This window comes from Tenrec ecaudatus, chromosome 12 (assembly GCF_050624435.1).
Source record: "Tenrec ecaudatus isolate mTenEca1 chromosome 12, mTenEca1.hap1, whole genome shotgun sequence".
NCBI classification, from domain to species: Eukaryota; Metazoa; Chordata; class Mammalia; order Afrosoricida; family Tenrecidae; genus Tenrec; species Tenrec ecaudatus.
In genome coordinates, this window is record NC_134541.1 from 28,596,351 (window position 1) to 28,613,353 (window position 17,003).

At 45.9% G+C, this 17,003-nt stretch overlaps 1 non-coding gene across 1 annotated transcript; it reads right to left on the bottom strand.

Annotated features, from left to right (window-relative positions):
* Positions 1-5,436: 5,436 nt before the first annotated feature.
* LOC142423543 (U6 spliceosomal RNA) lies at positions 5,437-5,543 on the bottom strand. Its single transcript, XR_012779173.1, has one exon. It is a non-coding gene; the product is annotated as a U6 spliceosomal RNA (small nuclear RNA).
* Between the last annotated feature and the right edge of the window lie 11,460 nt (positions 5,544-17,003).

Sequence of the window (17,003 nt, forward strand, 5' to 3'; positions counted from 1 at the left end):
ACCCAAAGCCCATGTGTAGGCAACTGGACATCGCCTTACAGAAGGGTCATGAGGAGGAGACGAGCCAGTCAGGGTGCAGTGTAATAACGATGAAACATACAACTTTCCTCTAGTTCCTAAATGCTTCCTCCCTCTCACTATTATGATCCCAATTCTACCTTACAAATCCAGTTAAGCCAGAGGAGGTATACTTGTACAGATAGGAAATGGCAACACAGGGAATCCAAGACAGATGATCCCTTCAAGGACCAGTGGTGAGAGTGGTGGTACTGGGAGGGTGGGGTGAAGGTGGAGTAGAAAGGGGGAACCAATTACAAGGATCTACATATAACCCCCTCCCTGGGGGAGGGACAACAGAAAGGTGGGTGAAGGGAGACGTTGGACAGTGTAAGACAGGCGTCCTCAAACTACGGCCCGTGGGTCACATGCAGCCCACCGAGGACATTTATCCTGCCCGCTGGGTGTTTTTGCTCCATTTGTTTTTTTACTCCAAAATAAGATATGTGCAGTGTGCATAGGAATTTTTTCATAGGTTTTTTTTTTAACTATAGTTCAGTCCTTCAACGCATCTGAGGGACCGTGAACTGGACCCCTGTTTAAAAAGCTTGAGGACCCCTGGTGTAAGACAGGACAAAATAATAATAATTTATAAATTATCAAGGGTTCATGAGGAGGTGGGGATGAAGGGGGAGGGGAAAAATGAGGAGTTGATACCAAGGGCTTAAGTAGAAAGCAAATGTTTTGAGAATGATGATGGCAATAAATGTATAAATGTGCTTGATACATGGATGAATGTATGGATTGTGATTTTTAAAAAAAGAGCGACCGTCTCAGAAACCCCAGGGGCAGTTCCACCCAGTCCTGTAGGGTTGCTGTGAGCTGGCATCGACTCAATGCCAGTGAGCGTCTCACTGGGGGCTCTAGGCGGAGAATAAAACTCCAGGTGCTGCATCCAGAGTGAGTGACCTGGAAAGAACTCAAAAAAGGAACAAATTTAAGGATATTATTCAGATATTGGCCATTTCATTTGTCTGTAAAAATATATTTATGGCTTTCACAGTGGGCTTTTTTCTTATCCACTATTCATATTTTTAATCTCTGTATTGTTGTTTTATCCTCAACACTTTATTTTTTCTGGTTTTTTTCTTTGACTGTTTCTGGTGGGTTTCCCAGTTTGCGATGCACAGAAGGACTAGAGGCATGGAAATAAGAACTGGTGCAAAGGTTTATAGGGGAGGTAGGGGTGGGGGGGGTGAGAGATAGGGAGGCTGAGGGGGTTGGGGGAGAAAACAGTGTGTGTGGGAGGGGGAGGGAGCACCACTAGAACTTATGGTGATTACACAACTCATTTTAAAAGTTATTTAACCATTGGTGGGGGGAGAAAATGTTCTACAATTGTTTGGGGTCATGATTGTCAACTCTTCTTGATGTGATTGAACTATTGAATTGTGTGATATGTAGATTAAGTCCTAATAAAACTGTTTTTAAAGAGTCAAGTGATATTAAAATGAAAACTATAAATACATATACATATATATGGCTCTCAAATAATTTTTAAATTGTTGTGAGAGACAGGATGGACTCTTTTGTCTCAAAAGTTTGCCAACGCCTGGTCTAGTTAGTCTTTTGCCTCCCCCAGGCTGATCTGCTCATGTGTAAGGCAGAAACCAGAGTTTACAACCTCTCTAGGCCTTTGTGAGAGATGGCATAAGAAAGTGGCAGATCCGATGAACTGGCTACTTAAAATCACCTACCGCCTCACTTGCTTTGAAGACTAGATAATTGAAAACATTTCTTTTCCCAGGCTCTCTAGCACCTAGGATCAGCCGTATGACTGAGCTTTTGCCAATGGTAAGCGACTAGGAGTTGCTTGGTATTACTTACCAGAAGTCTTATTTTGCTGTTTTGTTTTAAGGTATAGACCTAACTATATTCCTCTTCAGTCTTTTGCACTGACAGCTACTTCCCAGAAGCCCGCTACGGCACAGAGACAGGGCAACCATCTCATAACCTTGAGAACAAAGGCTGGCCTAAGAAGAATGAGGGAGCAAGAAGACAAGAGCCTAGTTGCCTCTAGACTTTATTGTGTGAGATGAATCAACTTCTATGTGGTTTTAGAACTGTTCCTTTTCATGTTTGTTTCTTGCTGACAAGCACATTGCCATGCTCAATAAACATTAGTGATTCCTAATATTACGGAGGAGCCCTGGTGGCACAGTGATTAAGCTCTCAGCTGCTAACCAAGAAGTCTGCGGTCCAGAATGCCAGCCCCTCTGTGGGGAAATCTGTGGTCGTTTTCAGCCTTGCTGATCTGGTGGGGCAGCTCTGTTCTCCTGGAAAGGCTCACTACCAGTTGGAATGAACCCAAGGGTAATAAGTTTGTTTTTTGCTATTGTTTGTTATTTTGAATGTGTTACTGCTCAGACTGTCTCCAGCCATTTTCCGTTAGGATTATTAATTTCCACGGTTTAGAAGTGAAGAAAGTCAGACTTCTACCCAGGGTGAGTTGTAAAGAGTGAAGGAGATATTGGTGTTGTTAGATGCCAAGAAGCCATGGACCAGGTTCGGGCTCATCACAGCCCAGTGTCTGACAGAAGGAAGCACTCACTGCCCAGGCTTGGGCCATCCTCACAATCATTGCTGTGCGTGAGTCCAGTCTTCTAGACACTGTGCCAATCCATCTCTTTTCATGTCTCTTTTTGTCATTGACCCTCGACCAAGTCCTTCCCCATGAACTGGTCCCTCCGAATAACATATCTTGACTACATGCGATGAAGTCCTACCATCCTTGGTTCTAAGGAACATTCTGTCTGTACTACTTCCAAGACAGATTTGTTAGTTCACCTGGCAGTCCATGACACTTGTAATATTCGTCACCGATGCAATTCAAAACACATCAGTCGTTCTTCAGTCTTCCAGCTTTCACAATGCCGATGAGCACATGGGAAACACCATGACGTGGGTCAGGCACACCCTAGTCCTCTAAGTGACTTCCTTGACCTTTAACACTTGACAGGGGTTTTTCTTTTTTTGGGGGGGGGGGTTTCTTTTTTGCAGCAGATGTACTCAGTGCAATATGTGTTTGCTTTCTGGACTGCTCTTTCACAGACATTAACTGGAGATTCAAGCCAAATGAAATCCTTAGCAACTTCAATCTTTGCTCCATTGTGTAAGATTTCTTTTCTCTCTCCACACTGAGATGTAATCCCCACTGAAGGCTGTAGTCTTTAAGGTCTTTAAGTAAGTCCTTTCCCCTTTCAGCAAGCAACATTGTGTCATCTAAATATCAAAGCTTGTCAACGAACCAACCTTCAACCCCGGTGACATCTTGTTTTAAAAATCATTTTATTGGGAGCTCATACAACTCTTATCACAATCCATCCATTGTGTAAAGCACATTTGTTCATTCAGTGCCCGGCATCTTCTTCTTCAGGTAGTCCACGTTCTCAGACTATTTGCTCAGTGGACAGATTGAATAAGGATGGTGAAGGATGCGATCCTGACCAACTTCTTTCCTAATTTCAAATCACTAGTCTCCCCTCCTTCCACTTGTCCATCAGTCTGTCATACTCTGGTGGCTCCTGTGTCGCTGTGATACTGGAAGCTATGTTACTGGTACTTCAAATACCAGCAGGGTCACCCAAAAGAAACAAGTTTCAGCAGAGCTTCCAGACTAAGGACAGACTATGAAGAAGGAATAGGCTATCCATTTCTGAAGAATTTCCCACTGAAAACCTTATGGATAGTCTCAAAACATTGTCAGATACTGGAACATCTAATGAACTGAAGCAGAGCATTGTCAGAAGATGAGGCAGGTCACAAGGTACTCAAAATATGAAGAAGAGTTGCCTTCTCAGAGTACGTGGATGGAGTAAAGCCTGTGCGAACGCAGCCTTCAGGACCATCATATGCTGATGGGGCACGACTCAAAATGAGAAGAAACAGCTGCAGACATCAACGAATCACTGGAATTTGGAACGTATGAAGAATGAGTCCAGGGAAATTGAAAATTGTCAAAAATGAAATGGAATTCATACAGATCAACATTTTAGGTATTAGTGAGCTGAAAAGGACTGGTCTTGGCCGTTTTGAATAAGAAAATAATAATAATAAAAATACTATACCTGGAATGCAGATTCAAGAGGAAAGGTGTTATATTTATCATCAAAAAGGACATTTCAAGATCTGTTTTGAAGTACAATGCTGTCGGTGATAGGATAATAGCTATCTGAATACAAAGAGATACAGTCAATACAACTGTTATTCAAATTTATGCATCAGCCACTAAAGCTAGTGGTGCAGAAATTGAAGAATTCTACCAATGTCTTCAGTCTGAAATTGAGGAAGCATATAATCAAGAGATGTTGATAATTATTGGCAACTGGAACCCCAAAGTTGGAAACCAAGAGGAAAGAATGGTAGCTGGAAAAATGGCCTTGGTGCTAGAAACCAAGGTGGACACAGCTTGATATAATTTTGTAAGACCAGTGACTTCTTCATAATAAATAAATACCTTTATCCAAAAACACAAATGGTGATTATACACATGTACTTGTCCAGATAGCCAAGTGAATCCACTGTTGGTAGTCCACTGACAGCTCCTGGGATCAGCAGGTGATGCAACAAGGAGATCAATGATCAAAGAGAAATCAGCTCACTTAGAATCTCTCTCTATACAAAAAGCCAATCCCCCAAGGAGGCGTCATCAGGCTTTGACGTGATTGATAGGCTCCGTCCTTACATTCACCCAGGGGGTGTCTAGATGACATAGACTCTAACCATCACATCATCCCACGACTCATTTGGTCCTCAGTCATTGTTGTTCATTGTGTCAAATCTATTCTTCAGTTGGTCTCTAAATTTACCTAGGGTGTACTTAATGTCATATTTTGGCTCTTGCAGACTTATTTTCATTTTCCTCAGCTTCAACTTGAACTTGCTTATGAGCCCTGGATGGTCTGGTTCCACAGTCAATCCCTGGCCTGTTCTAGCTGTTGATATTATGCTTCTCCATCATCTTGTTCCAGAGGTGTAGTCTATTTCATTCCTGTGTATCCACCTGGTGAGGTCCATGTGTAGAGTAGTCATTCATGTCGGTATTCATTCATTTATTTCATGTTGATATTTGTGAACAAGTTGTTGGCCTTATAAAATTCTCTGACTTGATCTCCAATGTGTTTCAATCACCAAAGCTATATTTCCAACTACTGATCCTTTCTGTTTGCTTTGAACTTTTACATTTCAATCACCAGTAATTATCAATACATCTTAATTGAATGTTTTCATTTTCAGACTGCAGAAGTTAGTAGAAATCCTCAATTTCTTCATTGGCTTATGCAGTTGCACTGCATCAATTGGAATAATGTCTTATTAACTGGTGCCCATAATGACAGGGAACACACATTCAATGCTTTCATGTTCCTTGTACAGTTTTTTTTTAATATGGAACGCTTCATGAATTTGCGTGTCATCCTTGCTCAGGGGCCGTGTTAATCTTCTCTGTGTCATTCCAATTTTAGTATATGTGCTGCCGAAGCGAGCACCCTTGTACAGTTCTAAGTGCATTACGTACATTAAATCACTTAATCTTTACAGCAACCCTGTGAAGACAATGGTTTTAATACCATTATCAGGTGAAAAAACAGACAGAAGTTTCTAATTTTGCCCGCGATCATACAACTAGGAAACAACAGATTTCAGATTAAAATGTAACATTTCTAGCAGTGTTTCCGTGTGTGCGTGCGCACGTGTATATTTAACTAGAAAGAAGAAACTGCAACTCAGAAGAATGAAATGACTTTACCTAGATCCACACAGCTAGGGAGATGTGAGGATCTGAACCTAGGTCTAGCTGGTTGACCCCAGGGTCACATTATGAAGGTGAGGAGATCTGAGGGTCTACCGTGTTGAAGAGCCCCATGAGGAGAGGTTATTCAGAGTGAGAAAGACCAAGAGCCATACTGACTGCTGCCCCATCCAAATGAAGAATCAGACTCGCAGAGAGGGGATGTGCTTTGCCCAAGGTCACCAGCTAGAAAAGGGCATGGCTGGGACCAGAATCTACCTCTGCCTGACTCCAGAGTCTGCCTTCTCCCTCAGGCCCACTCCTGGGACCCGATCTCATCTTTGTGACTATGGGGGCACCAGTGTTAAGAGGACTGCTCATCACTGATCCTAATGAGCCTGAGAGACAGAAAGGCAGTGGCAGCCAGGGGTAGCCCTGTCATTATTTATACTAATTAAGAGGGCATTAAATTAAAGAGGTCCATGCAGCCCGTTGGTCACCAGCCAGTACTCTGACAGCCTTACAATCCTCCTTGGGGCCGGCCAGGCTTGTGTGGAGCACGGAGAGTGACCCAGCATATCCTGGCTCTCTACTGAAGGGCTTAATCGCCCGAGAGAAAATGCCAGCACTCCTGCTCAACTCTGGGTGAAGCTACAATACACTAATTGAAATTAAATGGCTGGGCTCTCTGGAGGGAAGGACCCACTGATAGGGAACTATAGCATGCAGTCACGCGATAAATGCTTATTCAGCACTTTGTGTGCTCAGTTCTGTGGGGGCTGCTATGCCTACGGCAATGATCAAAGCCGGTGAGGGCCTTGTCCTCATGGAGGTTATATTTGTGGGAGGATTAAAGTCGATCATCTACAACTCATTGGCACCCCCCAAAACCATGATTAATTAGAGGCATCTCCTGGAATTTTTTTTTTACACCAGAGCTAAGAGGAATGTGCTCAAAGTTCTTAAAGGCAGAAGGCAGATTCTGGAGTTGCCCAAGGCCAAGCACACCTCCTGTGCATAGAGGAACCCCATCTGGGATAGGAAAGAATGCCCCAACAAGCAACGAAGCAGCAGAGAGGAGAGAGAAAGGCCTGATGGGATTTGAGTATCTGAATCCAGTCATCTCTGAATCCACTCAACTACACCCTGGGCTACCTATCATTTGGTTATAATGAGCCAAGAAATCCTGTTTTCTCGCTCAAGCTAACTGGAGTTGGATTCTATCACTTCCATCTAAGTATCTTTGACCCACACATGTATCCCCAGGCATGAAGGAGATGCTCACAGACAGGGGCTAGGGCACAAAGAAAGGGCACATAGAGATGGCTGCCAATAGCTGGTCCCTGAGGATGGAGGGAATACCTTACCGCCAGGGCCTCCTAGATTCCTAGCCATGCACATGTCTCCTGCTTAATTTCCCTTCACATATAGGTTAAAGAAACAAAAACTGAAGGAAAAGATATGATTATATATCGGGTACCATATATTTTAACACTTTGTAGCTGTAATCCTCTAAGCTCACTACTTGAGGGCAAGTCAAAATTATAGCTACAAAATCATAGACATCGAGGGGGCGGGGCCGGGGCGGGAAAAAAATCATAGACATCTTTATTAAACAAAGATATCAAAATGTGAGGCTGCTGTTTCTCAACATGCCCTTCCTCTAGGTCTGTTCTCTTCTGAAGTGCTTCAAATTTACACCCACGTCAAAGCAGCAGTTTGGACATCCGTGAGTGACTTAAAGCACGCTCCTTTTCAATGTCATTTGTGTTTGGGGAACATAAAAAACCTGATGATGTAAGATAAGGCCTGGAGGGTGGACCAGGTAAGGTTTCTCAATGAGATTCTCAGGGGATAACTTTTGCAGCCTTCAGATAATGAACTTGTTGTTCCTCACCAATGCAGATTTCAATTTTCTTAAATTTTCTTCCTAATAAGTCCCCATGATGTTTCTATGTTCTTCAAGAAAATCTATCCTGCTTATACTTTGGAATTCCACTCTGCCTTGAAGGTAACTGGTCATCTCTTCAGAAACCACTGTGTTGATCTAGCCTTGTCTTTGAAGGCTTCCTAAGGAGAGGAAGATAAGTGTATTATTTAGAGATTTGTCGGCAGCCACCCACTGATGGCAGAGACAGGTTTAAACACGTTTTGTTAGAAATAAGCTCATGTGAGAATGAACCGGGACCTGAGTTGTAAACTTTTGGGACTTACCCTCACATAAAGCAGCAATGAAAATAGAGGCTTCAGCTATTGCTCTGATTCTTTTCTCTCTCCCTCTTTGGAATCATTTCTAAATCAACGTGATACTTTTTATAATCTTGTAGATAGAGCCATAAAAGCTAGAAAGGAGCCATTCCTTATGAGAAATTGCACAAAAGGGATCTCCTCCCAATCGGAAGGCCTCGTGTGCGCATAATGCTTAAACACAAAACACTGGGATTAGTGTAGCTTCCTCCCAGAGCCAGCCCAGGCTGGTGGGCAGAAGAGGAAGCTTGGAGGCATGCACTGAGAATCAAGACTTCCTTTATTTTTAATTATTGGAAAGAAACCTTAGCTCACTAGGAAAGTGTGGTAGTTACATCATCTGGTGTCAATTTGGGACTTGAGAGGATTAAGAGTGAAGGGGTGGAGTCTAGTCTGTCAATCCGATCATAGCCAATGAGGCCTCTGTGCGGGCATGGCCTTCTCCTGAGAATTCTGGGAATTCCTGAATTTCCTCCTTGGAGGCAGGGGAGACTCCCTCTCAAGACTCACTCCCAGAAAGATGCTCTATTGACAAGATACATGACACTACACTGATAGACCCCCATGCCCTGGGAACTGGAGAAGCCATGGAGACCCTGCCAGCACTGAGATGCTTACAATGCCACTAGATCCACAAGACCTTGCACCCACTGGCCTGTGACCTTTCTGCATTAGTAGTCATTGCAGGTATTTCATGAGTCAGAAGAAGAATTTATAGATTGAAGCGATCAGGTAACACATCAGAAGACCCAAAACAAACAAACCAACAACAACAACAAAAATCTGTAGACAATGAGACATCACCTCACAGAGGAGTAACAGGGAAGGAATCAGTAAAGCACTGATGAAGCACACAATAATCCTCTGGTTCCTTGAGGCTTCCTCATCCCCCACTATCATTACCCCAGTACTGCCTTTCACTGTAGGTTAGAGCGGAGCATGTGGACAGGTACTAATAGACATAGGAGCTCACAACACACATAATCCAGAAATAGGAATGGGAATAGTGATACCAGGGGGTCAGGGGGAAGGTGGGGAGAGGAGGAAGGAGGAACCGATCGTGATGATCAATACATAACCATACCCCCCACACCCCCAGGGAGATGAACAAATGAAACCATGGGGGAAGTGAGACAGCAGTTGGTATAAAATATGAAAATAATAATTTATCAAGGTGCCATGAGGGTGGGGGGAGAAGGGGGAAAAGAGGAGTTAACACCAAGGGCTCAATAGAAAATAAATGTCTAGAAAACGATGAAGGCAACATATGTAGAAATGTGCTTGATGCGAAGGATGTATGAATTGTTACAAGAGCTGAAAGAGCCCTCAATAAATTTATTTTTAAGTTCATGAAAAAATTCCATTTTCTTCAATTCCATTTTTCCTGTGAAAATTTTGAAGTCCCTTGTAATTCTTCACTCCTTCACTTTGGGCCTGGCCACGAACCTTGTTCTTTTCAGTGGCATCTCACCAGGAATCAAGCAAATGGGCTTAAATGAGACTCTCTTGCCATTCCACCATCACCAAGAGAAAAGTATGACCAGGTAAGTCTGTGGTTCTGAAGGAGAACTGAAGGCATGGTGGTTATAAGCCGGGCTAACTATAAGGTCTGCAGTTCAAATCCACCAGCCATTCTGAGGGAGAAAGAAGGCTGGGCCTTCTACTCTCATAGAGTGGCAGTCTCCGAAACTCACAGGAGGCAGTTCAGTTCTGCTCTGCCTATAGGGTCACCAGGAGTGGACATCAGATCTCGACTTGATGGCTGAGGTGTCAGCCCACTGGTTCCAGGAAGACACCTGAGTGAAGCCACCACAGCTGACTGGGCCATTCTTAAGTCCAACATAAAGCTTTCTACCGCACGTCCCTGGAGAGTTTTAGGCTGAATGCTACAGAGCACCACTGTAGCAAGATTTAATGGCTAGAAAACATTCCTAGTATATCCAATGAATGTGCAGTCTAGTGTATCCTGGAGACATTGGGTTATTTTATTAATAAAACCTAAATTCCTTGAAGCGAGTAGTCGTTCACCTTCTATTATTCCTGATTGAAGTGGAACGAAGGTGAGTCCTGTAATAACCCTCTCGCGGTCACCTTATGCTGTGCTGTCAGGAGAAGTGGAGAGAAAGATGGCGTTCAGCGCTGGGATTCCCAGCACCCCCTAGCCTATCTGACCCGGGCCATGGGGCTTGAGATTAGGATACCCTCTGGGTGTGGGGGTTGGGACAGGCAATCGAGCATGGTCTCTGACTGGCCCTGCACAGCCTTCGGGGTATTCTAAGCATGCAAGGTCTTGATCGCCCTTAATCCAGGTCATCCTGTCGAGCTGACGCTTGCAGGAACCGACCTTGAGAGAAGCAGCGGCATTTCCCCCAGTCCAATGGCAGCCTTGATGTGTTCACTACAAAAGTGGGAGATTCTCCGCGATAGCACCATTCATTATGGGTGGCGGTGGTGCTGGGGGTGGTGACAGGCACCACGGAGTCAATTCTGACTCATAGCGCCCATGTGACCGTACAACGACCCCACGGGGCATCCCAGGCTGTACTCTTTATGGGAGGACCGTAAAAAAATGTAAGTAAACAGGACGACAGGTGTGTATGTTAGGTTGTGTGTAATGACAAGTAAGAAAAATGCATTGAGCGTCATATACTTAAAAAACAAAACACCAAAACCAAACTCACTACTGCCATCGAGTCGATGCTGACGCATAGCGACCCTTTAACACAAGATAGAACTGCCCTTGTGAGTTTCTAAGATGCAGCTCTCTTTTTAAAAAAAATCATTTTATTGGGGGCTCATACAACTCTTATCAAATCTATACATCAATTGAATCAGGCATGTTTGTACACATGTTGCCCTCATTCTTTTCTAGACATTTACTTCTCTTTTTTAAAAACATTTTATTAGGGGCACATACAACTCTTATCACAATCCATCCATACATCAATTATATCAAGCACATTTGTACATTCTTTGCCCTAATCATTTTCAAAGCATTTGCTCTCCACTTAAGCCCTTTGCATCAGGTCCTCTTTTTTCCCCCTCCCTCCCCGCTCCCCGCTCCTTCATGAGCCCTTGATAATTTATAGATTATTATTTTGTCATATCTTGCCCTACCCGGAGTCTCCCTTCACCCCCTTCTCTGTTGTCTGCCCCCAGGGAGGAGGTCACATGTAGATCCTTGTAATCAGTTGCCCCTTTCCAACCCACTCACCCTCTACCCTCCCAGTATCGCCCCTCACACCCCTGGTCCTGCAGGTATCATCCACTCTGGATTCCCTGTGCCTCCAGCTCCTATATGCACCAGTGTACAACCTCTGCTCTATCCAGTCTTGAAAGGTAGAATTTGGATCATGGTAGTTGGGGGGGAGGAAGCATTTAGGAACTGGGGGAAAGCTGTATTCTTCATCGGTGCTACATCACACCCTGACTGACTCATCTCCTCCCCTAGACCCCTCTGTGAGGGGATCTTCAGTGGCCGACAAATGGGCTTTGGGTCTCCACTCTGCAATTCCCCCTTCATTCGAGATTTACTTTCTATTGAGCCTTTGGCATCAGCTCTTTCCCAAACCCTTCCCCCTTCCTCAACTGCAACTCTTTCACAGGAGAAGAAAGCCCAGTCTTTCTCCCTAGAAGTAGCTGATGGTTTCAAACTGCTGACCTTGAGGTTAGCAGTCCAAGCGGGAACCACTACACCACCTGGGCTCCTACTTGACACTTAGTTACATCATAAAACCCAAACCACGAAACCAGTTGCTGCCGGCTGGATTCCAACGTGTGTCAGATTTGACAGTACTCCACAGGGGCTCCGCGCTTGATTTGGCAGCTGTGGTTCATCAGACCTTTCTTCCAAACACCTCTGGCTGAACTTGACCACCAGCCTTTCTGGTTAGTAACTGATCTTTTCAGGTTCATCTTCCATCATGGTCGCTGGAATCACGACACGTTTATTGATCCAAACCCTTGAAGTACAACTAACTAACACACCTCTGACCCTTTACCCATTCTGTTCCTTCCACCCCGAGCGCTCCTCTGTCCCTTACCGTCGCCAGCTCTTCAAAGCCAAACCAGGTTCTCCTGCGTTGGCAATGCCACCCTGAGCAAACCCGTCTCTTGTGCTCGAGTCAGTTAATAGCTTCTACTTAAGACGCCCCAAACACTCCTCTAGCTGTCACTTTATCGCTTGCCACATTGGCATACACTCAGGCATGACTTTAATTAATTGCTATTACATAATTAATTGGGTGGTCAATTGCTTATTATCCAGCACCCTCACTAGACTGGCAATTCCAGCTCCATCTTATCTCGTTGACTACGACGTTGTCTAGGATCCTGGTGCTCATTAAGTGGTTCTCCAAAAGGTGTGCGGCCTCAAACTCCCACTCAACTTAAACGGCTTGTTCTACTGGTGATGCCCAGAGCACGTTCTAACCAGCACTGGTCAGGGCTGCGCCATCGCCCTAGACTGGACTCCTCCCTAGGCAGACGCAGAGCTCCCGGAGGTTTCCGCACAGAGGCTGACAGTGGACAAACCCTCCCCCGGGGGAACGGGGCGAGGCAGGGATCCCAGAGCTGGGCTTCAAAGCATTCATGGGAACATTCCATCATCTTTCATCCCATTTTTCCGTGAACTTTCGGAAGGCTCTCCCCAATATAGTAGCCATTTGGTACAAGTGACTAATTCCATTTCAATTAATTAAATTTAAAAGTTTAAAAATATTTTCAAGTCCGTTTCCTAGTCACCCTTGCCACATTTCAAGCCCTGGGGAGTCACATATGGTTCAAAAAACTCACTGCCATTGAACTATGGAATGATATGATATGTGTATTAACTCCCAATTAGTACTAAATTAATAAAAAATTAGATAACTAAAGGGCTCAATAAACTTAATAAACAGGTGCTCAATAAATACCCTAAGGATAAAAAAACCTCACTGCCATCCAGTTGACTGCAACTCATAGTGATACGTGGCTAGTGACTGCCATTGGATCGATTCAGACTCATAATGACCCTATAGGAGGGAGGAGAACTGTCCTTGTGGGTTTCCGAGACTAATTCTTCACGGCAGTGGAAAGCCTCATCTCTCTCTTGTGGTGGCTTCAAACTTCTAACCTTCCAGTTAGCAGCCCAGCTCGCAACCCACTATGCCACCAGAGCTCCTGCACACATGGTGAGCGATGCTAGATGGGATTCTACAGAATTAAACAGAACATTGTTACAGGCTATTCTATGGGAGACCACTGGCCCCTTCTGTGCCTCGTTTCTTCCTCTATCAGTTGGGGAACCGAGTAGCATCAACCTTACAAGATTGGATTGTGAACATTCAATGAGCTAATGGATGTAAAACACCAGGAACCCTGGGCCGAGCCCATAGCAAATGCCGATGACTTGTTCCTATGTAGACAGCCCTGTCCAGCAGGTACTACTATGATTTCTGTCCCTGAGTGATTAAGTCAACCAAGAGTTTGGTGTTTTGACTCCACCCAGAGGAACCTAAGAAAGGCCTGGAGACCTGCATCTGAAAGGTCACAGGTATTGGCAACCCTGTGTGCAGGTCTGCTCTGAAATACGTGGGCTCACCAGGTGGCAACTCAGGAGGAGTGATTTGTTTGGTGTGCACTTGAAAGAGGAAGAAATTGAGGCTGAAGTCCAAAGTCACATGGTGGGAAAGGGGGAAAATTGGCTTTGGACCGCAAAGCCCAGTGATGTCTAGGGATCTAAGCTGCCTCTCCCTTGATAGATGTCTGCCCTGAAACCCTGCTGGCATTTGGTCTTGCTTCGTAACCCCCTCCTGCCCACTCTACCAGGAGGCTCCAAGCTCCCAACCAATGCCCACCCCAATCAGCGGGTGCCTCCGCCCTCAGCCGGCACCGTTCAGAAAGCCTTCGCCTTCCTGCTGCCCTAGATGAGATGCGGGACCCAGGGCACTGTGCAAATAGAACATGAATTCTGCTGACAGGGTAATAATAAGACTCCTAAATCAGCACTTGGACTTTTTGCTTTACATATATTACTCAAATTACATGTCAGGGATTAATATACATTATAAACCAGATGTGCCGATAACATATATCTCTTCAGAACGTCTCTGGAGCACTTCCTGAGACTACTACTGGTGTTTAATCTCACAGGCCTCTCTCCAGGTTTGGGCTCTGGTGGGGCTGCTCAGACAGCTGGGGGGCGGGAAAGGGGTCAGGAAGGATGGGAGGCCTAGCGGGGCTAGAATGGGGAGCCTGTTTACTCACTGAGGAGTCAGGCCCAGCTGCTTCTGTATCTTTCTGCTCGGTGGTCTATGCTGTTCACAAGGGTGCCCCCAAATGCTTAGCCAGGGTTTGTATTCGGAGGAGGTACCCGAAGCTGCTGATTACTCACCAAAGGTCTATTCTCAGACCCTCTGATTTATTCAGGGCTTCAGTATACCTACCTAAATTTATTCACCTTCCAATTTTCTTTGGTGACCAGGTTTGGGAGTAGGAACTAGTAAGCTCGAAGAAGAATGATGCTGGAGATTTCTGGAAAATCATGATCTAAGGGCCATTTCATACTTTTTACTTTCTTGTCTCCCTGCCTGGAACGTGGTCACGATGGTCGCAGCTGCAGCTGTCTGGCAACCATGAGGTACCAAACGTGAGGGACAGAGGCCTACATGCCAGGATGGAGGTGTGACTAGACGGAAGGAGTCTGGGGTCTTGTGGACATGCTGAGTATTTGTACCAGCCCTGTGCGGCCTATTGGGTCTCCAGACACATTGTGACGTAAGATAAACACATCCTGGTCCAGTCTGTTCTTTTTGTAGCTCAGAAGTGATTAGCGTTGGAACCCGCTCTACATCAAACTAAATGTGTTGCCACGGGGCCCATTTCAACCCAGAGCAACTCCGTGGGACCGAGTAGAACTGCCCGTGGGTTTTCCAAGGCTGTCCCCTTTACAGAGGCAGCCGGCCACACGTTTCTCCTGTGGAGCTGAGCATATGTGAACCACTAGTAGCTGAGGGCACCCTGAACCCACCTTACTGGGGATCATCTAAGCAAGGGAACAAAGACCACACTATCCCCAGACAGGATTACTCCCAAACTCCTAACACACAGCCCACAGCGGCCACGTGAGTTCCCATCACATGTCTGCCCAGCTGGCCAGAGCTGCCCTGATGGGGATGTTCTCATATCCTTTCCCATCTCCCTCTTCCTCGTTTTTCTCCCACAGCATGACTCTCCAGTCTACCCCGGAGCTGCCAACTTCCTGCCTGGCTGCTCACGGTCCCCTCTAAGTGACCATCCTCCATGACCCAGCTCCTGGTCTCGCTCTCTCTTCTCCTGCTGCAAAGAACAGCAGCACATCACCGGCTCCATCGCAATGTGGCAGCTCCACTGCCAGCCTGGTTTCACGTTGCTCTTGCCTGTACTCCTGGTGGGCAACGCAAAGTTCCTTCTCACCCAGACGACCTTGATAAAGGAGCAATGGAACCGGGAAGACAGCTCAACGCAGAGACATCTAGCACGGTCATGATCTTAAATCTGTGCGTGGTGAAGACAACCCATTTACTGAGTGACTACAAATGTTTGATGTACATGTTTACAACCCGTGACCGTGGTTTGTGTGCTTGTTTAATGTCCATGTCCTTTATTAACCAGTACACAGTGACTTGTCTTCTGGTGTGTGGAAGCAGAGGGTCAGCCAGCACTGGCCGCAGTCGTGCCTGTCAAGGTGGCCGGTCACTACACTCGCGCTGAAGGCGGCTGATGTTGCCATTTTCCTCTACCTTAGAGTAGTTTAAGGCGGCCAGCTTGCCCTTCTGTCTCTGAAGGGAGAGGTGTAAGACGTCTTCCTTTCTTAGCACCACCACGAAGTCTCAGCACAAGATGAAGAGCGGACTCCTTCTGAATATTGTAGTCAGTCAAGGTACGTCCATCTTCCAGCTGCTTGCCAGCCAAGATCAGCCTCTGCCGATCAGAAGGAATTCCCTCCTTGTCCTGGATCTTGGCCTTCACATTCTCTATCGTTATCTGAGGGCTCGACCTCGAGAGTGAGTGACGGTCTTCCCCGTGAGGGTCTTCATGGAGATCTGCATCCTGGCAGTGACTCCACCGCAGATGGCGGAGCAGAAAAAAAATGTGTGACCATGGTTTTGTCACAAGTCGCAGCAGCAAAATGTCTGGGAAATGAGACAGGTGGTTGGTGGACTCAAAAGTCCCACACAGTGTTCGACTGAACACATCCCGCTTCTGAGATCCGTGTTCACAGTGTGCCCTTCGCTGTCATCTAGCGCCTACTTGGTTGTCCCCTTGGGGGGGTAGGCTGATCGACTTGAACAACGAAAGGAACCTTGGTAGTTCAATGGGTAAGTGCTTGGCTGTTCACCAAAAGATGGGCAGTTCAAGCCTCCCTAGAGGCTCCTTGGGAGAAAAACCTGCAGATCTGCTTCCATAAAAATTCACTCTCATTCACTACCATCAAGTTGATGCCAACTCATCGTGGCTCTACAGGGCAGAGTAGAACTGCCCTGTGAGTTTCCAAGACTGTAACTGCTTACAGGAGTGGAAAACCCAATCTTTCTCTCAGAGTTGCGGGTGGTTTCCAACCGCCTACCTTACAGATCACAGCCCCACGTGTAACCGCTCCCATCAATGGCAGCCTAGGAAACCCCACCTCGACAGCGCTTGCTCTGAGTGAAAGCTCAGCAGGGTGATACCCAACTATCATTGACTTGGGATCACAGGAGTATGGTTCTGCAACTCAGGACAACTTTGAAGAGCTAGCCCGGCTTTCTTGCCACCTTGGAGCACCTGAAATGTTTGTTTTGGCATCTTCGCTGCTCAGCTTCTCTTCCACTCTGCCCCGCTCCTTTCCCTCTTCCCAGTGGTGTTGATCCCAACAGCACTGCCTAGTAAATGTCCTGACGGTCAACCTCCCTCCCAGGGAAGCTAACCTGCACTCCTCCACCCCTCTTTCTATCTATATATGCTTCTTGGA